General features: G+C 42.4%; 1 long non-coding RNA gene across 1 annotated transcript; it reads left to right on the forward strand.

Annotated features, from left to right (window-relative positions):
• The first annotated feature begins 866 nt into the window (after positions 1-866).
• LOC138434674 (uncharacterized) lies at positions 867-17,335 on the forward strand. The gene is made up of 4 exons (XR_011254834.1): positions 867-1,166; positions 2,062-2,201; positions 6,400-6,553; positions 16,295-17,335. It is a non-coding gene; the product is annotated as an uncharacterized lncRNA (long non-coding RNA).
• The last annotated feature ends 8,335 nt before the right edge of the window (positions 17,336-25,670 follow it).

Genomic DNA, 25,670 nt, shown 5'->3' on the forward strand with positions numbered 1-25,670 from the left:
TGGTAATCATAAGTTTGTTTTCTGTTTAGGAGTCTGTGTTTTTTTTTTTTGTATATATATTTGTATTATTTTTTTAGATTACACATATAAGTAATATCATAATAATTATCTTTGTCTTACTTCACTTTTTGCTCCATTTATTTGCTTAAGAATATTAGCTGAGTACAGTGTTTTTAGGAAGCTTTACATTTAAATTATTAAAAATATATTTTAAGTGCTCTTTAGTCTTGCAGTTTTTTAAGTTTGCCCTCGGAGTGGTCTTTAGTCATTCACCACAGTCACCTCTGTGGAACCCCATTTCCTGGCAGGGTCTGCTAGGGGATTCTCCAGGAACTCTGCAGTGCTCTCTGATGAGAATCACATAGGGGACATAACAGTCAGATCTAAAGGCCCAGTTACGGTACAGACCCATCACTGATTCACCAAAGTGCACAGAATCGCCTTCGCTTACTCTAACCCGGGCACTGTTGTGAAGGAAAATGTATTTCGGATGCAAATACTCTGTGATGACTCCATGCTCCTGCGACATAAGCTGCTCGGGGCCCTTGAAACCAGACATTCAGGAACCGGTGGCCAGGGTCACCAAAGAGGTGGGGGCCTCTCCCCATCCTGAGAGATGCTCCACTTGGCAAAGGAACCTGGGGTGCTGGCAAGCCTGCCTCTTTCTGCCACCCTTGTGACACAGGGAAATTCCAGGCTTCTCCAGAGACCATCTCAACGGCTTGGAATCCTGCCCTTTGACCTGTCTGGGCTGGCGCAGGCCTGGGAGGAAAAGAAAACAAATATAAATCTGTCTGATCACAGACAGAACATTTATCTTTCAACAGGAAGCTTCCTGAGGAAGAACAGTGGAGGGGGTTTGGAATGAGAGCACTGTGTGAGTCTGGCCTGTCCTTGCCTCTGCTTGTCAGGCTTAGTGCCTGGCATGCCCCGCAGAGCCTCACTGGGAGTGGCATCATGGCTGTGCTGAGCGCTAGCACTGCACGGGTACGCCAGAGCCCTGCCCTTCCCACCCACATCCCTCCATGGTCCACCTCCCTCATAACCAGTGAGGGCAGCTGATGGGACCAGCGTGGCTCCCTAAGCAGAGGAGGAAACAGGTCTTCACCACTGAAGCCCCCGAGCCAGCCTCCCTCCAGGAATCAGGTCTTCCTCGGGGCTGTAGGGTGAGTGCTTGGGTAAAGGCAGGGTTGGGGAGCCAAACTCACATGTTCCCAGTGGGGTGTCAGCTGAACTTTCAGGATCCTGAAAGAGAGAAGATGCTTGCGTCCTCTGGGTTTGGCCTTGGGAATCACTTGTCTGGGACCTGTGTCACTTCCCTTTTACATCTCTACGTCTCTGTCCTTGTCTGGCTCTGGCCAGAAGACTTCTGTGGGCTTTAGATACTAAAGGACTGTAGCGGTCCCCAAAATCCTTTCCTGAAGCTCAGGGAAACCCAGTGACCTGTGATCAAAAGCCCATTTGCTAATAATCAGCTGGTGAAAAGTCATGGTCTCTCTCAAGCTCCACTCAGTAGATGATGTCTACTTGGAAGCCCTAAGGGCACCTTAAAATGACCACATAGAAACTTCTACCCCTCCTCTGGTTTTATTCCACCCTCTCCTTCCTTCTGCTGGACATCTGAGAACTCAAAGCCATTCCTCATCCCCCAATCCTCTCAACATCTTAAATCCAGGTGATTATCTGATGTACTCAAGACGTCCTCTGTGGTAAAACCCATTCATTCACTCACTGATTAATTCTAGACACTTCTAAAGTGCTGGGCTCTCTGTTGGAGCTAGAGTTGCAGAGGTAAGGAGGAGTCAGGTGAGGCCTGCAGGGACAACTACCGCCTACACCAGGGCCAAGAAGAGCATGTGTGCTAGGCTGGAGGGCAGCCCTCAGGGGGCTCCATGCTCACTGCACATGCATTCAGGGAAAATCTGGATCGTTTCCAGCAGGAAACACAGGCCACAGAACAATGGCCAGCGTAATGGTCAGAGATACAGAAGGTGGGAAAAAGTAGGAAGATGGGCTCTGTCAGTATCACTCATTTTTAGAAAATGTTGTTCTTTCACTCAGGAATCTTGATGGAGAACTTGAGTGGGTCCAGCACGAAGAATACAGAGAATAGCAGCCCCGTGGAGCTCCCATATGGGAGCAGACCAGCCCCGAGACGGCACATATCTCAGCATGACTAACCCTCAGCACAACCCCATGTGGTGAGTATTCTGCACATCCCCATTTATAGATGAAGAAACAGGTCAGGGGAATTTTGGGGGTGACTCAACAGTAACAAGAGTTAGAGCTGGGATTTAAACACAGATCTGTCTGACCGCAGTGTTTCCGTTAATTATGGCATAGAAAGGATTCCCATTTCCACCAGCTTCTTTTCAATCAAGGCAGACCAGGCATTCACACATGGGCTAAGCTAGCCTTTCAGTGCAGTGACATACATTTAGCACCTGCAAACAAGATTTGCTCTTATGTGTTCACTGGTATTCTGGGAACTGACTGTTGACAGTTAACAGCCAGGTTTTATCTCAGGTTATGTATTGAAATTCAGTTCATATTTGCCTTGCCCACAGAATGGCTCTGGAAATGGAACGGACTGGAAGTCAGGTGACAGAAGTTGTAATCCTAGACTTGTAGGGGATTAGCAGTATAACCTTGGAGAAGTCGCTTTCTCTAGTTTCAGTTTCCCTATATGAAAACAAAAAGAACACAACTCTGCTTTTAGGATTGGAGAGACGTACAGGTGCATCAAGAAGCCTAAGGATGTTCAGAGCAACGCCTCATGTTACTGTGAATACCTGAAGATCGCCATGTGGCAGCTGGCCTCCAAGTTGGCCCTTATTGACCCCACCTCCTGCTATCGCCCCGCTGCAGTCCTCTCCCACTGAATCAGTGTTGTTATGTACGACCAATAGCCAACAGCACATGGCAGTGTGATGGCATGCCAGCCATTCCTGAGCTTAGGCTATACGAAGGCAGCAGCTTCCATCCTGGGTTCTCTCCCTCTTTTTCATCACTAAGGAAGCTGCCTTGTTGTGAACAGCCTTATAGAAAGCCCTATGTAGAGAAGAGCTGAGTCTTCCTGCCATTAAGTGATGGCTTACACCTTATATGCCAATCTTTTACCCCCGGCCAAGTCTTCAGGTGACCGAAGCCCTGGCCCACAGCTCAACTGCAACCTCATGAGAGACTCTGATCCAGAACCAGCAGGATAAGTTGTTCCCAGATTCCTGGCCTCAAACTGAGGAGACAATAAATGTATGTTATTTTAAAGTGCTAAATTGGGGGACTTCCCTGGTGGTCCAGTGGTTAAGAATTTGCCTTCCAATGCTGGGGACATGGGTTCAATCCCTGATTAAAGAACAAAGATCCCACGTGCCACAGGACAACTAAGCCTGTGAGCCAAAACTACTGAGCCTGGGTGCCTCAACTAGAGAGCATGCATGATGCACACTACAGACCCCACGCTCTCTGGAGTCTGCGCATCAGCACTGGAGAGAACCTCTGGGTCGCAACTAAGACCTGACACAGCCAAGAGAAATGTGCTAAATTGGGGAGTAATTTGTTACACAGCAATAAATAACTAATACACCCCAGACTACAGAATTTTATGCAGCAGTTAAAAAATAGAGTAGATCTCTGTGTGCTGATATGGAAAGATTTCTGATATGTTGTTTTGAGAAAATGATAACCTCAGAAAAATACACAGAGCTATACCCCTTTTACATAAAACACCATGACCACCTGCTATATTTTTCTGCATTTACACATGCATGTTTGCTGTGCTAATCGTTTAGTAGTGTTCAGCCCTGCAGCCCCATGGACTGTAGCCTGCCAGGCTCCTCTGTCCACGGGATTTCCCAGGCAAGAATACTGGAGTGGGTAGCCATTCTCTTCTCCAGGGGATTTTCTCAACCCAGGGATCGAACCCAGGTCTCCTGCATTGCAGGCGGATTCTTTACTGTTTGAGCCACCAGGGAAGCCCACGTATGCATGTACATATGTAATACACAAGACATAATAATATATGAACCAATTAACATCAGTAAGAGGATCAGAGAAAGATGCAAAAGAAAACTTGCTTTTTTAAAATTCAATAAACTGCAATTTCATGTTAGACTTTCACCCTGATAATGTGTTCATGTATTACTCATATACAAAAAATTCTTTTTTAAACAGAGTGGTTGCACTGTATGATGAATGAGTTCTCTTTCAACTCTGGTGTTTTATAGTTCTATTAAAATAATCACTGAATGCAAATTAAAGGAATGAGATAACATTACCTGTTCACTGGCAAGCATTACGAAGATTGATAAATTAAGTATTGGCAAAGATGTTGGGAAAACTGGTCCTCTCATGCACTGCTTCTGGGAAAATAAAGTGAGAATCAGTTTGAAAGGCTGGTTAGGATAAGAATAAGATATCAACTAAAACAAAATCATGAAGACTCCACACCCTTTGAGGTTGAGCACTTTTAGATACTCATTAATTTATAAAGAAACATGCTGGAAACTGGGATGTCCCCAGTGGCTCAGTGGTAAAGAATCTGCCTGCAAGGCAGGAGATGCAGGACACAAGTGTTCGATCCCTGGACCAGGAAGATCCTTGGAGAAGGGCGTAGCAACCCACTCCAGTATTTTTGCCTGGAGAATCCCATAGACAGAGGAGCCTGGCAGGCTACAGCCCATGGGGTCCCAAAGAATTGGACACAGCTGAAGTGACTTAGCACACATGCAGGCTGGAAATGAAGCATGCAGATACTGCCACTCTAATGGCAGAAAGCGAAGAGGAACTAAAGAACTTGATGAGGGTCAAAGAGAAGAGTGAAAAAGTTTGCTCAAAACTCAACATTCAAATAACTAAGATCATGGCATCCGGGTCCATCACTTCATGGCAAATAGATGGAGAAACAATGGAAACAGTGACAGATTTTATTTTCTCAGACTCCAAAGCCACTGTGGATGGAGACTGCAGTCATGAAATTAAAAGATGCTTGCTCCTTAGAAGGAAAGCCATGACCAACCTAGACAGCATATTAAAAAGCAGAGATACCACTTTGCTGACAAATGTCTGTATAGTCAAAGCTATGGTTTTTCCAGTAGCCATGTACAGATGTGAGAGTTGGACTGTAAAGAAGGCTGAGCACCAAAGAATTAATGCTTTTGAATTGTGGTGCTACAGAAGATGCTTGAGAGTCCCTTCAATTGCAAGGAGATCAAACCAGTCAACTCTACAAGAAATCAACCCTGAATATTCATTGGAAGGACTGATGATGAAGCTGAAGCTCCAATACTCTGGCCACCTGATGTGAAGAGCTGACTCATTGGAAAAGACACTGATGCTGGGAAAGATTGAGGGCAGAAGGAGAAGAGGGCAACAGAGAATGAGATGGTTAAATAGCATCACTGACTCAATGGAATATAGTTTGAGCAAACTCTGGGAGACAGTGAAGGACAGAGTAGCCTGGCATGCTGCAGTCCATGGGGTTGCAAACAGTCAGACACAACTTAGCGACGGAACAACAAATGCAGAGGGTTGCATACTTACTGATATAAATGCTGTACTGTAAGAAGCATTCTGTGACATACCTAAGGATGCAGATGGCAGCAGGCCTTGCAAGAGCAAACACTAAGATATAAATTAAATGTCCATAAATAAATGTCAGCATATTTTATACTATGAAACTATTAAATGAATGAGCTACACTTACATGTCATAACATGGATAAATCTCTAAGACATATAAAGTGAAAAAAACATACTGCAGAATGTTACACATAATATCATTTAAAATTATAAGCACATACTACCATCTTTTTTGTTGTACTTTCATGAAAAACCATAGAAAGAAGTCTATAATGGTGCAAACCAAAGTCATAAGGGTGTCTGTGTCTTTGGAGAAGGGGAAGAGACTGTAGCTGAGGGATAATTACAAGAGACTTAACCTTTGTCTGCAATGTTCTGATGTGATTAAATAGTTATGAAGCACTTGTAAGTACTATGTAAGAATGTATTTAAATATTCATGTGTCATTAAAAATTGAGTTATAAATATTTACTTACTCACACGAAGAAGAACGTTGGCTGGATGAATAGGAATTCTGATACTTTAGAAACTATTTATTTGTTTTTGGCTGTGCTGGGTCTTTGCTGATTTTCTACAGTTGTGGGGAGCTGGGGCTGCTCTCTAGTTATGATGCATGGCTTGCTACTGTGGGGGCTCCTCGTTGTGGAGCATGGGCTGTAGGGTGTGTGGGCTTCAGTAGTTGTGGCACAGGGGCTCAGAAGTTACGGCTCCCGGGCTCTAGAGCACAGGCTGAGTAGCTGTGGTGCACAGGCTTAGCTGCTCCGTGACATGTGGGATCTTCCCGGATCAGGGATCAAACCTGCATCTCCTGCATTGGCAGGTGGACCTTTACCATTGAGCCACCAGGAGAGTCAGAATTCCGATGCTTTAAGAGCAGTACATCTCAACCCAGGCTGGATGCACATCAGAATTACCTGGAGTTAAAGAAAAATGATGCCAGTCCTGGCTGCACCCAGCAACTCTTGGTGTAACTGGTGAGTAGCTCTAGCCTTGATGCTTCTCAGAGTCTTCCTAAGTGGTCCTAGTGGATAGTCAATGCTGAGAACCCCTGATTTAGAGCAGTAAGCTCCGAAGAATTGCTATAGACAGTCAGACAGTAAGGAAAAATTATGATGTGGTCTCCCTGGTTCGATGCTAGAATAAAAGAGGACATTAATAAAGTCCACATGAAATCTATAATTTAGTCAACAGTGTGTACCAACATTAACATCTCAGTTTTGATAAATGGACCCTAGTTATGTAAGACATGAACAAAAGGGAAATTCTCTGTACTGTCTCTACAACTCTTCTGTGAATCTAAAATCCTTGCAAAATAATAAAGCACCCCATATCTTAGATAATTATTCTGGTGATATTTTAATTCTTACTCAATTAAAACCTTTCAGAGGTCGAGATCAAATGGTGGAGTAGGATGTGGAGCTTGCCTTCCTCCACAAACACATCAAAAATACATCTACACTGGGACAGTTCTCACAGAAAACCACCAAAGGCTGATGTAAGATCTCTTATACAACCAAAACCTCAAGAAAGCTCCCCACATAACCAGGTAGAATGAAAAAACAGAATTGGGATGGAACCTATGAGGAAGTTGTGAAAGAGCAGAGGCCCTCTTGCCCTGGGAATCCCCTTCACTGGCTGGGAGGCCTGCCAAGGCAGACAGGGTGCTGGAAGGGCCTGGAGATTGTCTGAGAGAGCGTGTGGATGCAGGCTTGCTAGCAGTCAGGGCAGAGAGTGCCTAGCGCTGACGGCTACCATGCCACCACACCTGCCAGCCCAGAACGCACGCCTGCTAGTACATGCAGTGGCTAGCTACTGAAACTCAGGCTTCAGAATGTGGACGCTGGGAGAAGACTCAGTTCAGCTGCACGGAGACTGCCTGAAGGGCCTAGAGTGTGGTCCAGGCCACCCGCGTTAACACATGCAAGATGGTGCGAGTCTACTATAGAAGCTCTATTATCAGCGCATGCAAGATGGGACATGGGTCTGCCGTAAGACACTCACTGTCACCGTGCTCACAGTGGGGGTGCAGCTCCAGCCACAGCAGGGTTTGTTAGGGTTCACATGTGGGAATTGGGACATTGGAGCTGAGTTTGGGGATATGGCCAGGAGCAATGGACTTTGTTGACCCACACTAGGGTGGTGGGTGGTGAGACAGAGTCTCATGTCCCCAGCAGAGGAATCTACAAACAACTCCTTTCCCAATGGGAGGGCTCTAGTCTACATATGCGGGCTTCTATTCCAACAACTGGGGACCAAACCCTGCCCCTGACAGGGCTATGACAGCTACAGAGCAAACAGGATTTGTCCAACAACCAGTGCAGGCTCTAATCACCACAACACAAAATACATCCCTACCAACGGGACAATGGCCAAAGACAAAGCTGGCATCCATATCAAAAACAGTCCTCGCATCAAAAATTGTGAGCCCACACGGTCTGCACAAGGATACTCCTACATACAAACAGCCTTCAGGACCAGTAAATAATTTTCTCTCCTAAGTACTTCAGTAAAAGTATTACTTAAGTAATACTTCAAAGTAATATTTCAGTAAAAGTCAGAGAAACTTAAGTAAAATGAAAATGCAGACGAACTAGTACCGAATAAAAGAGCAAGAGAAATCTGAAAGAACAATGAAAGAGACCTCTCCACTCTACCAGACCACAGCGTCAAAAAGCAGGCAATGAAAGTGCTAAAGGAATTTAAAAAGATTATTAATAGAAATGCAGATTCTGTAACAAGCTACTAGAAACTACAAAGAGGAATCAATCAAAATTAGACAAAATTGTTGCTAAGATAGAAATCGGCCTAGGAGCAATGAATAGCAGACTAATACAGAAGAACGAAGAGATGATCTGGAAGACAGAATGATGGAAATAACCCAATCAGTACAGCAGTCAGAAAAACAAATGAAAAAAAAATGAAAGCAACATGAGATCTATGGGACAATGTAAAGCATGACAAACTATGTATTATGGGGGTTCCAGATGGAAAAAAGAAAAAAGGGGGTCAAAACTGTATTTGAAGAAACTATGGCTAAAACTTTCCAAACCTAAAGAAGGTAAAAGATATTTGGGTACAGGAAACACAGAGGGTCCCAAATAAGATGAACCCAAACAGACCCACACCCAAACATATAATTAAATTGGAAAAATTAAAGAAAAAGAGAGGATTTCTAAAGGCAGCAAGAGGAAAAATCAAAGAGTCATTTACAAGGGAACCCCCATAAGGCTACCAGCTAATTTCTATACAGAAACTTTGCCAACCGGAAGAGAGTGGCATGATATGTTTAAAGTCCTGAAAGGGAAGACTCTGCAACCCAGGTTACTCTCCCCAGAAAGATTATCATTTATAGCAGGAGAAATGAAGGAAAACAAAGCCGTGCACCAATGCTAAACCTACTGTAAGATCTTTTCTAGATAGAAAAGAACAATAATCTATAGGAAAGGGACAAATGTAATAGGAAAGGCAAATATATAAAGGGATTGATGATAACTTAAGCCAGTACATAGATTAAAAAACAATTCAATTTTTTGGAAAATTATAATAATAATAGCAAAAGGACCAACATAAAGATGTAAAATAGGATATAAAAATCTCAAAATGTGGGGAAGAGAGTAAAAAAATGTACATCTTTTAGAATGTGTTTGAACTTGTAAGACTATCAGTTTATAGCAAGTAGATATAAGCTATGGATTAACACTCTTGAAAACCAGGCTAACCATGAAATCAAAAAAATATAATAGATTCACAAAAACCAAAAAGAAAGGAACTTAAGCATACTACAAAAGAAAACTATAAAACCACAAAAGGAAAATCAGAAAGAAAGAAACAAAGAACTACAACATCAACTTGAAAACAAGGTTTAAAATGGCAATAGATACATACCTGTCAGTGTTTACTTTAAATATCAATGGACTAAATGTCCCAATCAAAAGACAGAGAGTGGCAGATTGGATTAAAAAAAATTAACCAAGAACTTATGATATGGTGCCTACAAGATACCCACTTTAGGTTGAAAGACTGCAAGCGAAGGGATGGAAGATGATATTGCATGCAAATGGAAATGACATGAAAGTGGGGGTAAGCAATACTCATATCAGACAAAAGTCTTTGAAAAAAGTACATAAAGAAATACAAAGAAGGACACTATATAATGATAAAGAAATCATTACAAGAAGAGAACATTACACTTGTTAACATATTTGCATTCAATATAGGAATACCTAAACATATAGAAAAAGTTCTAACAGACATAAAGGGAAAAGTCGACAGGAATACAACAATAGGAGATTTCAACAGCCCCTGACACCAAAGGACAGATCTTTCAGACAGAAAATCAGTAAGTGTGAGATCCTAAATGACACAATAGAACAGCTGGACACAATTGATATCTATAGGACAATACATTAAAAAAAAAAAAACCAGAATATATATTCTTTTCAAGCATGTATGGAACATTCTTTAGGATAGACCACATGCTCAAGACTCAAAAACAAGCCTCAAGCCTCTTTTCTGACCACACTGGTATGAAACTATAAATAACCACAGAAAGAAAAATGGGAGGAAAAGCACACGGCGCCTAAACAACATGCTTCTACAACAACAAAAAAGGATCAATGAAGAAGTCAAAGAGTAAACTTAAAAATATCTGGAGACAAATGAAAACAGAAAGATGATCCAAAACGTATCGAATGCACCAAAAGCAGTTCTGAGAGGGTTTATAGTGGGTTTATAGTTATAGTGATAGGGGTTATAGAGGGTTTATAGTGATATAAGCTTACCTCAGGAAACAAGAAAAATCTCAGTCTAACCTTACACCTGAAGGAACTAGATAAAGAAGAACAAGCAAAACCCAAAGTTAGTAGAAGGAAAGAAATCATAAAGGTCAGAGTGCCAGTACCCCTACTGGGAGGGGCCTTGGAGGGACCATACTCCTCTCTTCAGGATCTCAGACTTCTGGCAATGAAAAGATGTTAAACAAAGTTCATATCCTCCAGAGAATTTGTCCCTCAAGGTTCACAGGATACATTTCTTAGGATTAAGAAATGTCCATGAAGCTTGCAGGCTATTCCAGAATGTTACAGGAGAAGAGGAGAAGTCCTTTCCATGGGAAGAGGAAACCCCAGGCCTTTCAGCTTGGGGAATCTGAGTGCTCTTGGTCTGATGTGCCGTTTGCAGTGGTTGGGGAACAAAGGCCAGAGAGATGCGGGAAGAAGGGCCACAACTGCTGGGAGTGAGCGGAGGGCAGCACTGGCCTCCAGATCCAGTTTCCTGATCTGCAGATCTAGGACTCTTCCTGTTACTTCACCTTTGTTCCTGTGCTTGGCGAGCAGATCGTCTGTGTAAAGGGAACTTGTCTCTGAGTTAAGGAGAGCCCAGAATTTAAATTATGGTTTCTTGTACTCCCTCTGTTTCTGTGAAGGCAAATTTCTCATTACTTATAACAGAGGGGCTCTGTGAGATGGTGTCAATATGCCAATTGCTAACACTTCACAGGACGTTAATCGCTGAATTTGGAAATTCTGGACCTATTTGCACCTGAGTCCTGGATTTGTCTCTGCTGGAACTCTTGGCTGATAAGGGTTTTGCTCCAGTTCTGGAGAGCTGAGGTCTCTCTCAGCTGATGCGGGTTTTCAGCTGAGATGACTGGGCCATGTTGCCATGATATTTCCCCAGAAGAGGTGTTATGCCTTCCCCTGGCTTGACAGACCACTGAAGGGCCTTAGGACCAGTCTGCCCAACCCAGAACATCTTATTTAGGGTTGGTCTGTGTAAAAATGGCCGTGGGGAGAAGCAATTGCTTCTAAAATCATTGTCAGTAAAGTGCCTCTGATTTACCTTGCTTGAGGAGAGAAAGAAATGGTCCTGACCTGTGGCTTTGATTGGGATGCTGTGGGGAGATGGGAACGTGGTTCTCAGGCTGGCTGTGCAGTAGAATCACCTGGTGCCCCTCCATCCCCACTGGGATCTGACTGATTTGAGAGCCTTGACATGGTTATTTGTAAAAGTGCCACAGATGGCTTTAATAAGCAGCTAGGATTGGGGATTCCTGAGCAGGAGGGAAAGCGAGAAAGAACTTTGAGGTCAGTCGACGGGATTGGTTATGTTTGCCAAGTTAAGAAGTTTTCTAGGGAAGAGTGTGACTTGTCCATGGTTTTGTATATGGTTGGCAAATTAAAGACCAGTTTCAGTTGAGCAAAGATCCAGGGACCGCATAGTCTGTGCTTGTGTGGAAGGAAACGGATGGAAGCCACTCACCCAGCTGTCACGGAGAGCAGGACAGGAGAAGGGCCAATTCCCAACCCACGGCTCCTGTGAGAGAAGATGGGTGAGGCAGGACCTGGCTCCCACCACAGGCTCCTCCCACCACGTCCTCCTATATACAGCTCTAAACCAAGTGTGGAGTGGCTGTCTCCTTTGGACAGCCTCTCCTTTGAAAAGCAGGATAGTACAGTAGTTGATCACATAAACCCTGGAAGCAGACTTCCTGGGTTAACTGAAGCACCAATGCTTCCCAGCTGTGTGACCCAGGGCACACTGTATAACTTCTCTGTGCTTCAGTTTCCTCATCTGTAAAGTGAGGACAGCGAGAGCACACACTCCACAGGATTGGAGGGTTAAATGAGTCAGTGAGTACACACGAAGTGCTTAGCACAGGGCCTGGCCCCTCAAACAGATTAACTGAACGTTAGCTTTCGTTGTGAGGCCTGCAGGATCAGCACTCCCGGTTGGAAAGGAGGGAAGTCTCTCTGAAAAACAATCTGTTCTGTGGTACATACGCAGTCTTTAATGCCAGAGCAGCACACCTACCACCTCTACGGCCTCTTTTGTATCCCCAACCCCTTGATCTCAGATGTACCTGTGTAACTGAGCAGGACCCTATGGGGCCTTTCCAGGACAGAGCCCCTTGCCCCATGTCCTCCAGCTGCCTCCTGTTTGTAGGAAAACTTTAGCCTCCTAGGCCTTCTCTGAGTTCCAAAGGACAAATTTAACAAGAGAAATGAGACAGTGAAGAAACAAAGGAAAAGAGTCAAGCAAGACAAAATAATAATAGTTTAGCCTTTAAACAAAGTCAAAGACATTAGTTTCTCCTCAGGGCTATAGATAATATCCTGAGCCTCACATAATACACAGAGATAGTATCCTTTGAGCTGTTTGGCAGATACTGAAACTCCACCAGGTGGAAGAAGTTAACTGCATGCTGCCCACGAGCACACAGACTCTAGACTCATTGGAACCAGAAGGTTGATGACATTGACTCCCAATTACATCACCACCAACCAATCAGAAAGATATCCATGAGCTGATCTTACACCCCTCAATTACCCCTCCCTCACTCAGTCTTTAAAAACCTTTCCCTGAGAGACATCGGGGAGTCTGGGCCTTTTGAGCACTGGCTGCTCAGATTTTCTGCTTGATACCCTGTAAGAAATACTTCTCTGTCCTTTACCAACACCATCTGTTGTCAATAGACTGGGTTTTTGCATGCAGGCAAGTGGACCCAAGTTTGGTTTGGTGACACCTGGCCTTAGCTCCATCTGCAACCTACAGCCACTCTACCTGTGCTCAGCTGGCACCTAGACCTGGGTCCCATCTGAGCCAGGTTCTTATCTGAGCCTGGTCCTGCTGTGCCCACAGGCTTACCTGTCACCACCTTGAGCTTGCATCTGGGAAGCACGCTCTTCTTAATAGTCAAGGGCAGGTATGTGGTGGCGAACTGACTTCAGCAGGAAGGAATCACGGATTCCTGTGCCTGAAGAGGGCGGGGCATGGATGAGCTGGGACGGTAGGGTATTCACTCGGTTAAGGGAACTGCGGTGAGCAATTTGCTGCCATGGGTGAGGGCTGACCTCTGAAAATCAGCAGTGAAAACCAAAAAAAAGCAGAAGCAGGTGAGTGGGAACTCTCCTACTCCTTGCCTTGTCTCTCTCCCTGGGGAGGGCAGAAACTGCAGTTAACAAGAGGGCAGGAAGAGCAGAAGCAGTAAAGAGACAGGGAGAAGCCCACCCTTCCTGTTATGGGCTGACCTATGTTCCCTCCCCAAACTCACATGTTGAAGTCCCAATGCCTAATACCTGAGAACAGGACTGTATTTAGAAACAGGACCTTTACAGATGTGATTAAGAGAAAGTGAGGTTGTGCGCGTGAATCCTGGTTCAGTGTGACTGCTGTCCTTATGAGAAGAGGCCATCTGGCACACAGGGCCACCAAGGGTGTGGGTGCACAGAGGAAAGGCCACGTGGGGACACGGAGGGGAGGGGGTCTTAGGAGAAACCAAACCTGCAGATGCCTGGACCTGTGAACTCCAGCCTCTAGAACCGTAAGAAAGTAAATTTCTGTTTAAGCTGTGCAGTCTGGGATGTTTTGTCATAGCAGCCCTGGCAAACGAATATGCTTCTCCAGCTGGGCGCTTTCTAAGGCTGATGCTGCTGAATATCCTGCAGTGCCTTTTGCACCCTCACTAAGCATTATTTACGATTATCTCTGGTCCTTGGGGAAGCCCTGAAAGGAAAAGCCTGGTGCTGGAGGGGGGTTGCTGGGTTCTGGGGTGTAAGGCCAGCCGTCTCCCACACAGGCAGGATGACGTGCCCTGTGTGGCTCAGCCTGCCCTCCCACCTCACAGCTGCTCTGCTGAGCTGATGCCTCAGGTGAAGCAGCGTGTAGTTCACAGTCAAGGGCGGGCAGAGAGAGTACTGTCAGCCTGCCCAGGCAAGGCCTGCTTTCCACACCATGAGTGAGAGGTCAGAGCAACTTCTGAAATTTTGTGCTACTGACAGACTTCACCACATAGTGAGTTCAAGTCAGTTCAGCAGTGTGCATCCCAGCCTCAACACCTGTGTACCTGTGTCAGGGATCTTTTAGTCGCAAGGGACAGAAAAGCAAACTAATATAAACAAATAGGAAGGGGATTTATCAATTCACATAACTAGAAAGTTCTAAACGGTGCACATGGCTTAAGGATTCCAGTGACAATACCAGTCATCTGGCTCCATTCTCTTTCCTCATAGCCTGCTTTCCTTGTGTTGGCCTCGTTCTCAGACACTTTCCCTACATTACAGTAAAGCGGTTCCCTAGCAGAACTTTTATCTGAAGGAACCCAGTGAGATTTGGCCAAGACTCTGATGGGCTCTTCTTGGGTCATGTGCCCATTTCTGGAGTAATCACTATTATCCAAAGTGGGGGTATTGTGATTGGCCAGACCTGCATCCTGTGCACAGCCTTTTACAGAGGGAAGAAGTTATTCTCATGGAATGGGCTCCCACTTTTAAGGAAGGGTTCTGTTAGCAGAAGAAAAGAGAAAGAGAAACGACTCAGGGCTAATGAAAGCTACAGTTGACACAGTCGACTCCACAGATAAACAGAACAGAGTTGTTGCTGCTCCCAGACCCCACCTTACATTTTTCCATCACCTGGACTCCTGCCTTCCTCCAGCCTGTGCTGAGACAAAAAAATCAACATAAAATATGTCTATTCACCCTACACCATCAGAATGGCCATCATCAAAAAGTCTACAAGAGAGGGTGTGGAGAAAAGGGAACCTTCTTGCACTGTTGGTGGGAATGTAAGTTGATACAGCCAGTATGGAGAACAGTATGGAGATTCCTTAAAAAGCTAGAAATAAAACCACCATATAGCCCAGCAATCCCACTACTGGGCACACACCCTGAGAAAACCATAACTGAAAAAGACACATGTACCCCAGTGTTCATCGCAGCACTATGTACAATAACTAGGTCACAGAAGCAATCTAGATGTCCATTGACAGATATGTGGATAAAGAAGGTGTGGTACATATATACAATGGAATATTGCTCAGCCATAAAAAGGAACACATTTGAGTCAGTTTGAAGTGTACGAACCTAGAGCCTGTTATACAGAGTGAAGTAAAGAGAAACACAAATATCATACATTAACGCATGTATATGGAATCTAGAAAAATGGTGCTGATGAATGAATAGAGATGCAAACAGAAAACAGACTTTGGACACAGTGGGGGAAGTGAGTGTGGGATGAAGTGAGAGAGTAGCACTGAGGCATATATGTTACCATGTATGAAATAGACAGGGGCTTCCCAGGGAGTGTAGTGGTAAAGAAACCACCTGCCAGGACAGGAGACGCAAGGGACTCAGGTTCGATCCCTGGATCAGGAGGATCCCTTCGACTAGTAAATGGCAACCCACTCCAATATTCTGGCCTGAAAATTCCCGCAGTAGGTGGGCTACTATCCATGGGGTTGCAGAAGAGTCAGACACGACTGAGCACACAGTGCGCATGCGTGTGCATACACACACACACACACACACACACACACACGTAAAATAGGCAGCTGATGGGAAGTTGCTACACAACACAGGGAGCTCAACAGGATACTATGTGATAACCTAGAGGGGTGGGATGGAGTGGGCATCCGGGGTATGTTCAAGAGAGAGGGGACATATGTGTACTTATGGCTGATTCATGTTGTTGTACTGCGGAAGTCAACAAAATATTGGAAAGCAATTATCCTATGATTAAAAATAAACTTAAAAAATATGTCTATGATCAAACCTTACTGCCACCTGAGCTCAGTAAATTCTAGGAAGTAGGACTACTATGGACTTTCTTTGATCTCAATGAAATACAAATAAAAATGGATAAAGCTAGAAGTAAACATCCCTATTATATAAAAATGTAAATATAAACAGAACCAAATTTTGTTCTTATTTCTGGCCCAGCATGTAAGAAGCTTGGAAGTCTCTGCTCAATCCTAATAACAAGCAAAAAGTTAAACAGTCTGAAAAAAGAGCTCTTCTTAGATTCATCAGAGAAAGGGGCTCACAGGGCAAACCACAGCCTCAAATTGAAGAGACAGAGAATCACAAGCTACTGGAGCAGAACCCTCTGGTGGAAGGTGTACCAAGTTAGAAAAATCTGAACTGTAATCAATGATTGCTGAAGGTTTAATGTGGACAACTCTGTAAGTTAGAAAGATACAAGGAAATGAGAAGACAAGCCATAGACTGGGAGAAAATAGCTGCAAAACCATATCTCATCAAGGATTGCTATCCAGAGTACATAAAGAACTCTCATTACTCAACAATAAGGAAACAAACAACTCAATGAAAAAAGGGCAAAAGACCTAAACAGGCACTTCACCAAAAAAGATTTACAGATGGTAAATAAGCACATGAAAAGACGCTGCACATCATATGCCATTAGGGAAAAGCAGATTGAAACAACGAGATACCGCTACGTACCAATGAGAATGGCCAAACTCCAGACCCTGATAACACCACACAGCTGGTAAGGATGTGGAGTAAAAGGAACGGTCATTCACTGCTGGTCGGAATGTAAAATGGTACAGCCACTTTGGAAGACAGTTTGGGGGTTTCTCGCAAAATAACACACTCTTATAGCATCACACTCCTTGGTATTTACCCATATAAACTGGAAGCGGATGTGCACTGTTAAGGACTGAACACTGTTGTCCACTCAGAATTCATCTATTGAAGCCCTAATCCCCATGTGACAATATTTTGAGGTGGGACCTTTAGGAGGTAATTAGTTTTAGATGTGGTCATGATGGTGGGGTTCTTATAATGGGATTAGTGCCTTTATAAGAGGGATCACCCTTACTGATAGTGAGGATTCAGCAAGAATGCAGCTGTCTCCAAGCCAGGAAGATGGTTCTTACTAGAACCTGATTATACTAACACTCTGATCATTGATTTCCAGCCTCTGGAACTGTGAGAAATAAACATCTGTTGTTTAAGCCACCCAGTTTATGGTATTTTGTTACAGCAGCCCTAGCTGACTAAGACATCCACATGAAAATCTGCAAATAACTGTTTAAAGCAGCTTAATTCATAATTGCTAAAACTTGGAAGCAACCAAGATGTCTGTCAGCAGGTGAATGGATAAACAAACTGTGGTGCATCCATATAATATAATATTATTCAGCGTGAAAAAAATGGAGTACCACTAAAAGACATGGATAAATCTTAAATGCAACCCACTAAGTGAAAGAAGTCAATCTAGGAAGCCTATAACCGAATGAATCTAACCATATGACATTCTGGAACAAGCAGAACTGTGGAGTTAATAAAGAGATTAGTGGTTGATTAGGTTGGCTAATAGTTCATCTTTTTTACCCAAAGAAGCGGTTCTCAGATTTATTAATTTTATCATTTTTCTACTCTAAAGATTCAGTAATCTCTAATTTATTTATTAACTTATTCCTTGATAAGAGACTAACAGATACAGATATATTCTCAGATACAGAGCAGACTAAGAGGGTTGTATGATGTTACTTTGCTCTACTCTTTTTAAATCATTTTGAAAATCTGGATGAAACAGATTATTTTATAAGGGATATAAATTCCACAAACTTATCACCAGATAGACAGAATATATAAGCAGAGCAATAAAAAACAGAGAGAAAATATTGTCATGCAGCTACCAAAAATATCAGGAGATGCAGACGGCTTCACAGGAGAATTCCAGGAGAATCTAAAAGGATAGATAATGATGATGCCAGTTGTTATTCCAGAGCACAGGAAGTCTTCTTATAACACATAACACTGATACACTCCCCCAAAAAAACACACAAAAAAAGAAAACTGCAAGCCAATTTCACTTTTCATTACCAATGCAAAGAAATCCCAAATGAAATATTAGGCAAAAGGATACACTAGCAAATGAAAGGCACTTCAAATAAGTGATAACATATGGATTATTTAATAAATAGAATTGATATAATTGTTAGCTGTCTGGAAAAAATTAAACTAGATCTGTACCTCATATTTCACATCAAAATAAATTCCAAATAGATGAAATGTTTAAATATAAAAGTGTTGCAAGAGATCAGGAAAGGTTAATTGTTTCATTTTTCAGGGTAGGAAAGTTCTTTCTCAGTATAACTGCAAAACCAGAATCCATAAGAAACACAAATTTATGTACGTAATTTCTTTAAAAAGCTCAGTATGAAAACAAATACAATAATGTCTGGATATATTGTGAAAATTGCAAGTTATAAATAACAGCCTCTTAATAGTTAAGAATCCCCACAAAGCTATAAGAAAAAGATTTTCCTCCCAATAGAAAAATAGGCAAAGGATTTGAATAGACAGTTCATAGAAGATAAAATATAAATAGATTTTAAACAAATGAAAAGATATTTAATTTCACTTATACAAATGAAGTGCAAATTAAACTATAATGAACTACAATCTTTGCCTGTCAGACTGGAAAGATAAGAAAACTGGATAACGTGGTGAGGCAGAGAGGGTGAGAAGGAACAGGCTCTGCCACACTCTTCCTAGTGGGGACGTAAATGGGTATAACTTTTCTGAATAACATTAAATGCCTCTTACAGAAAATCACACAACCCTTGATCCAGCAAATGTACCTTAATGAACTCATCTTACAGATACGCCTGCACATGTATACAGGTTACAAGATAACCCATGTTTAAGAGCATTGATTACAACATTTTGCCAATGTAAATGATTGTAAATGACCTTAATTCTTAATTGTGGAACATCTGCATAAGGAAATTTATCAGCTGGTAAAAAGGCACAAAGTAAGCATTTATGGAAACTTCACACACTTTTCAATCTTTCTGTAAATCTGTAACTCTTCTAAATGAAAAACATTACAAAGAAAACCCTACAACCTGTGGACCATCCAAGCCAGGGGCTGTGCTATTAAGGAAGTAAAAGAACTATTACCTACTTCAAGGAACTTGAAATGTATGTGAATAAAGCCTAACATAATTTGAAAGACTGATGAATAGGTAGTGCAGTTCTTTATAAGAAAGATAGACACGAGGCAGCTTTATATATCTGACATAGAATAATTTCCAGTAAAAGAAGTGGAGAAAGCTACATTCATAACAATGTGTATAGTATGCTATATTGCTACCTTATTTGTTAAAGACATGAAAAATATACATTTGCTTATAAATGAATAGAACATCTCTAAAATGGTACCAAAAAGGCTGTTAGGGTTGACTGCCGCTGGGGAGGGAAAGTAGTTCATAGGATACAATGACTATTTTGCCTTATTCCAATTTTTCTATGTTTTATACTTTATAATCTGTCATGAATTAATTACCTGGACTTTTAAAAATTAAATAATGCATTTCATGGAGGAAAGAGCTTAGTTTCAACTGGGTTATACAGGGAATGCTTCCTGAGGGAAGAGGCATCCCCTGGGTCTTAAAGGGTGCTGATGATGGGCCAGACCGTCCTGGGCAAGGGGACTGCACAAGCAAAGACAGGGAGGTGGGAAGCAGGAGGAGGAACTGGAGAGAGTCACACAATAGTTTTACTGAAACGTAGTCTTTAGTAATGGAGAAGGCGATGGCACCCCACTCCAGTACTCTTGCCTGGAAAATCCCATGGACAGAGGAGCCTGGTAGGCTACAGTCCATGGGGTCACCAAGAGTCAGACATGACTGAAGCAACTTAACAGCAGTCTTTAGTAAAGTGACAGTTATGGAGATATTTCATTAAGAGTATGTTATATATAGTATAATAAAGAACAGTGAGTAAAAATCAGGTCAAATGCTATACCATTTACCAGCTCTGTGACCTCAGGAGTTATTTACCTTATGTAAACTGGACATAATGATAGTACCTCCTAGGGTTTTATGACCCTAGGGAGGACAGGCAAGGTAGGTAGAGGGCTCAGGCCAGGCTTGGCAGCAGGAAGTGCACAGTAAGTCTCAGCTGCCCTATGATTCAAGGGCTCCTAATGCCAGATTTATTCTGTGGGCAATAAGAAAGAAGCCAGTGCAGGTTTTGGCCAGTGGAGTGATATTAACAGAGTTGAAATTTCAGAAAGGTCACCTGGTCACTTGTGCAGGGTGAGTTGCAAGGGAATCAGAGGCCAGTGAAGAGACTTCTGACATTGTCCACGTGAGAGGGGAGAAAGGGCTGAGCCAGGGAGGTGCAATGATTAGGGAAGGATGGGCTTGGGAACAGCTGAATATGAAGAGAGAAGGGGTGCATTGAAGAAAATTTATGGTTTCAAATTTAAGTAACTCAGAGGTCGGTGGCACCTCTGAAGAAACAGAGATCCTGAAGAAACGAGCAGGACTGATAGGAAAAATGACTTTGGATGTGTTTCAGTATGTGAAGGAATCCAGGTAGAAATAATCAGTATGAAGCTGGAGAGATGGGAAACTAGGAAAACGCTGAGATAAGAGATAATACTGGGAGTAATAATACATAGGATGCTTAGTTGCAAGAGAGTAAGAAGTTCAGCTTGAATTAGTTTAGGCCAAAAGTCTATCTATGTGTGGATGTGGGAAATCTAAGGAATGCAAGCTTGGCTGGATCCAGGAGCTCAAACAGTGTCCCCAGGCCTCGGGCACTTAGCTCTCTGCCCTCATATGCTCGATTTTATTTTCTTACAACTTCTCTGCATGAGGCACCAAGATAACCACTGGAAACCCCATCCACTTCAACAGATAGGTTTCTCTTCTTTAATTATGATTTTGCTGAAAAGTTCTAGAGGAGGCTATATTTGGCTTGAATTAGATCACTTCTACTAGAGAAAAGGCAAAAAAAAAAAATCAGCAAGGAGTGGTGTCAAGGGAACTCTTAAGGAGGAGTAATCATTGATGTCAAATGCTGAGAGAAAAACTTATAAACAATGAATAAACTTAATATAGGTATATTGAACAGAAAATATTTCTCCAAGGGAAAAAATTATGAAACATACACACAATCAATGTGAATGTATTCACTAGCTAGCTATTGCTGTGTAGATATTAGCCCCAAGAGTAGGGGTTTAAACAACAATATTTGTGGAGGTCAGTCAAGATGGTAGAGTATAAAGACCCTGAGCTCACTCCTTCTCATAAGCTGAAAAAAACCACAATTATCTACAGAACAACCATTGATGTAAAAGACCAGAACCTACCAGGTAAAGTCTTCTACAACTAAAGACGTAAAGAAGGAACCACAGTGAGAGAGGACGGGTGGACTTATGATATAATCGTGCCCGATGCACACAACATACTGGAAAATACGTTGCACAGGTTCTCCCACAGAAGTGAGAGGTCTGAACCTTGTATCAGGCTCCCCAGCCTCCAGATGACCCCCCAAGGCTTTTGGCTTTGAAGGCCAGCAGGGCTTAATTTCAGGAGCACCACAGGACTGAGGGAAATAGAGACTTCACTCTTAAAGGGTACACACACAAATCTCACATGTTCCAGGATGCAGGACAAAAGCTATAATCTGGTAGGTGCCTGGGCCAGACCTACCTGCCTGGCTGGTCTTGGAGAGTCTCCTGGAGAGGCGTGTGTGTGTGTGTGTGTGTGTGTGTGTGTGTGTGTGTGTGTGGCTGTGGCTCACCCTAGGGACACAGGCATTGGCAGCAGCCGTATCTGGGAGCTCCTTCTACTGTGTGTTCACTGCTACTAGTGGCTGCCATCTTCGGATCTAGCTCATTAGTGTCAAGACTTGGCCCTTCCCAACAGCCTATAGGTGCTAGTGTGGGACACAACAGGCTAAACAACTAACTAGGTGGGGATACAGCCCCACCTATCAGCGGACAGGATGTCTAAAATCTTCCCGAGTCCACAGCTACCTATAGACATATCTCTAGACACAACCAGAGGGCCAAGACCCAGCTCCATGCAGAAGTGGACAACCACTGGCCTTGTCCTCCAGGAAGCCTGTACTAGCATCTAGGCCAGCCTCACCCACCAGGAGGCAGACACCAGAGGCAAAAAAACCCCACAATCTCATAACCTGTGGACTGATCTCATATACAGCAGGCTAACCCTACCCTGGAACCAGCTGGTAAACTCTCCAGAATGCCAGCATAGAGGAAACATCATAAAGGCTGTATAAGACAAACCCACTGCTAACATCGTACTCAATGGTGAAATGCTAAAAGCATTTTCTTTAGGATCATGAAAAACACAAGGATGCCCACTCTTGACACTTTTATTCAACACTGTTTTGGAAATACTAGCCATAGCAATTTGATAAGAAAAAAATAAAAGGAACCCAAATTGAAACGTAAGAAGTAAAACTGTCACTGCTTACAGGTGGCATGACCCTATACATAGAAAATCCTAAAGACACTACCAGAATACTAGCACTCATCAATGAATTCAATAAAGTTGCAGGATACAAAATTAATATACATAAATCTTTTGTATTTCTTTATACTAACAACATGATAGCTGAAAGAGAAATTAAGGAAACAATTCTACTTACCGTTGCATCAAAAAGAGTAAAATATCTAGGAGTCAACCTACCTAAGGAGACAAAAGACCTGTACTCAGTCAACTGTGAGACACCGATGAGAGAAGTTAAAGCCAACACAAATAGATGGAATGGTACACTATGTTCTTGGATTGAAAGAATTAACATTGTTAAAAAGACCATACTATCCAAGAGGTATAGAGAACAAACTGGTAGTTACCAGTTGGGAGAAGGAAGTGGGGAGGGATAATATAGATGTAGGGAAATAAGAGGTACAAACTATTGTGTATAAAATAAGCTACTAGGGTATATTGCAGGGCTTCCCTTGTAGCTTGGTCGTAAAGAATCTGCCTGAAATGCAGGAGACCCAAGTTCAATTCCTGCCTGCAATGCAAGAGACCTGGGTTCAAGTCCTGCATTGGGAAGATCCCTTGGAGAAGGAAATGGCAACCCACTCCAGTATTCTTGCTTGTAGAATCCCATGGACAGAGGAGCCTGGAAGGGTCCCAGCCCATGGGGTCGCAAGAGTTAGACATGACTTAGTGACTAAACCACCACAGGGCATATTGCACAGTACAGAGAATATAGCCAGTATTTTATAACTATGTAAAGTATAACCTTTAAAAATTGTGAATCACTCTACTGTACATCTGTAACTTACATAACATTGTACAGCAACTATACCTCAGTATAAATATCAACTATGTTAAGAAACCCCAGCGTTTATTATCAGTTACTGTGGACCAGTAATCTGGGTACAGCTTAGCCAAGCCCTTTGTCTCAGAGCCACTTATGAGGCTGCAATCAAAACGTTGGCTGAAGTTGTGGTCTCATATGAAGGCTCAGCTTGGGAAGGATCCACTCATGAACTTGTTCACATGGCAACTGGCATATTCAGCTCCTCACTGGGTGTTGGGTAGAGGCTACCCGTAGTTTTTTTCCATATGGGCCTTACAATGTGTCATTTGACTTTCATAAAACAAAGCAAATGAGAGAGAAAGAATAAAAGTCACAATCTTAACTTGAAACTGACATCATATCACTTTTTCTGCTCATCAGAAGGAAGTCACTAGGTACAGACTGTACCAGCAGCCCCTAACTTTTTTAGCAGCAGGGACTGATTTCATGGAAAACAATTTTCCCACAGGCTGGTGGTAGGGGGAATAATTTTGGGATGATTCAAGTATATTATTCATGCGTATTACCTTTACTGTGCACTTTATTTCTAATCTAATGCCACTGCTGATCTGACAGGAGGTCCATAGCTTGGAGGTTGGAGACCCCTGGTCTACACTATAGAAGAGGGTATTTCATACAGGCATGAATACCAGGCAACAGGGATCATTGGGAGTCTTGTCAGAAGCTGCTTACCCACTTATTCAATAGGAAATACACAATACATTGGAAAAGGTAGAAACCTTGGAGGCCACATTTTCTAGTAACAAAACAATATGGATAGGAAATAAATTATTTGTAAAGTAAAACTATAAAAACAAGAAATGATATATTAAACCCAAGGGATACAACCAAAACTATACTTGGAGAAAATTCTATAGCATTAATTGGTAATGATATTTAACAACAAATAATAAAAAATTAAATAGATTCCACCTTCAAGTATGGAAGCTAATCTTCTTGTACTCTCCAACAAACAGACTTAAGGAAAGCCACAAGAACAAATTCAGAAATCAACAAACTGGAAAATAATAAAAAGCAATAAACAATTTAAGTGCTCTTTTGAGAAAAATAAAACCAATAAAATTGGCAAATCTAATAGAGTTAGCCAAGAAAATAAGGAAAGACATATTGAACATTAGATTTGAGAAAGGGAATGTAACCACATGAACAAAGGACATTGTTTTCAAATGAAAGAGAACATTGTGCACTCTATTTGCTGATAGATTTTAAAGTCTTTCAAAAATAATGAGTGATTATAGAAAAAGAATCAGAAGAGTCAATAGATTTCAAAGAACAGAAATGTATTTCAAACAGAAATAGATTTGAATTCTGTCAAAACTTTAAAGCCCAATTCACATGCCATTTGTCCCAGACTTTAGGAAAATATCCCATTTAAATCTACAAAGATAGCAACACCCTGATACCCAAATCTTAATCATCATCTCTTCTTAGACAAAGCAGTCTGCTCAGAACTCTGGTCTCCTGTCCCACTTGTTCTCTGTAGACAGTGACTTTCCCCCAGCCTGTGCTGCGAGGGGGGAAGGGTGCTGCAGACTTAACAGCTACAGAATCTCTTATTTCTCAGGAATCTCCTTTGTCTGTCCTGGGGCTCAGGCAGGAGAATCTGGAAGGTGCAGATGAGAGCTGAGGATTTCTGAGGATGCCTGGAGCACCTTCTCTAACAGAACTGTGATTGACCGTAGCTTAGCTGGGCCCTGTGGGACCCTCCAACTCTGCTACAGGGTTAGGAATTACAGATAGAGTCTCCAGTCTGGTAAGAAAAGGCTTTCTAATGTTTTTAACCCCCTTCCCCACAATGCTTTAAAAAGTAAACTTGAGATCGCACAAGAAAAGGTATCTTTCAAATAGGTTGGAGGGATAAGTAGAGAAAACAGACTGAAGAAAATAGGAAGCAAATAAGCTAAAATGATAAGTATTAATATTAGTATTAATATTTTCTTCATGTTTATTGAGATTTAACTGACATATAACACTGCGTAAATATAAGGTGTAAGTCATGTTGCTTTGATACACACACACTGCAAAATGTTTACTATCATAGCTTTAGCTAACAACCCAATCATGTCACATAGTTACCATTGCTTTCTTGTGGTGAGGACATTTAAAGTCTACTCTCTTAGTAGCTCTCAAGTATATAGTACAATACTGTTAACCATAATCGCTATGCTGTCCATTAGATAACAAAACT

This window comes from Ovis canadensis, chromosome 1 (genome assembly GCF_042477335.2).
Source record: "Ovis canadensis isolate MfBH-ARS-UI-01 breed Bighorn chromosome 1, ARS-UI_OviCan_v2, whole genome shotgun sequence".
Lineage (NCBI taxonomy): Eukaryota > Metazoa > Chordata > Mammalia > Artiodactyla > Bovidae > Ovis > Ovis canadensis.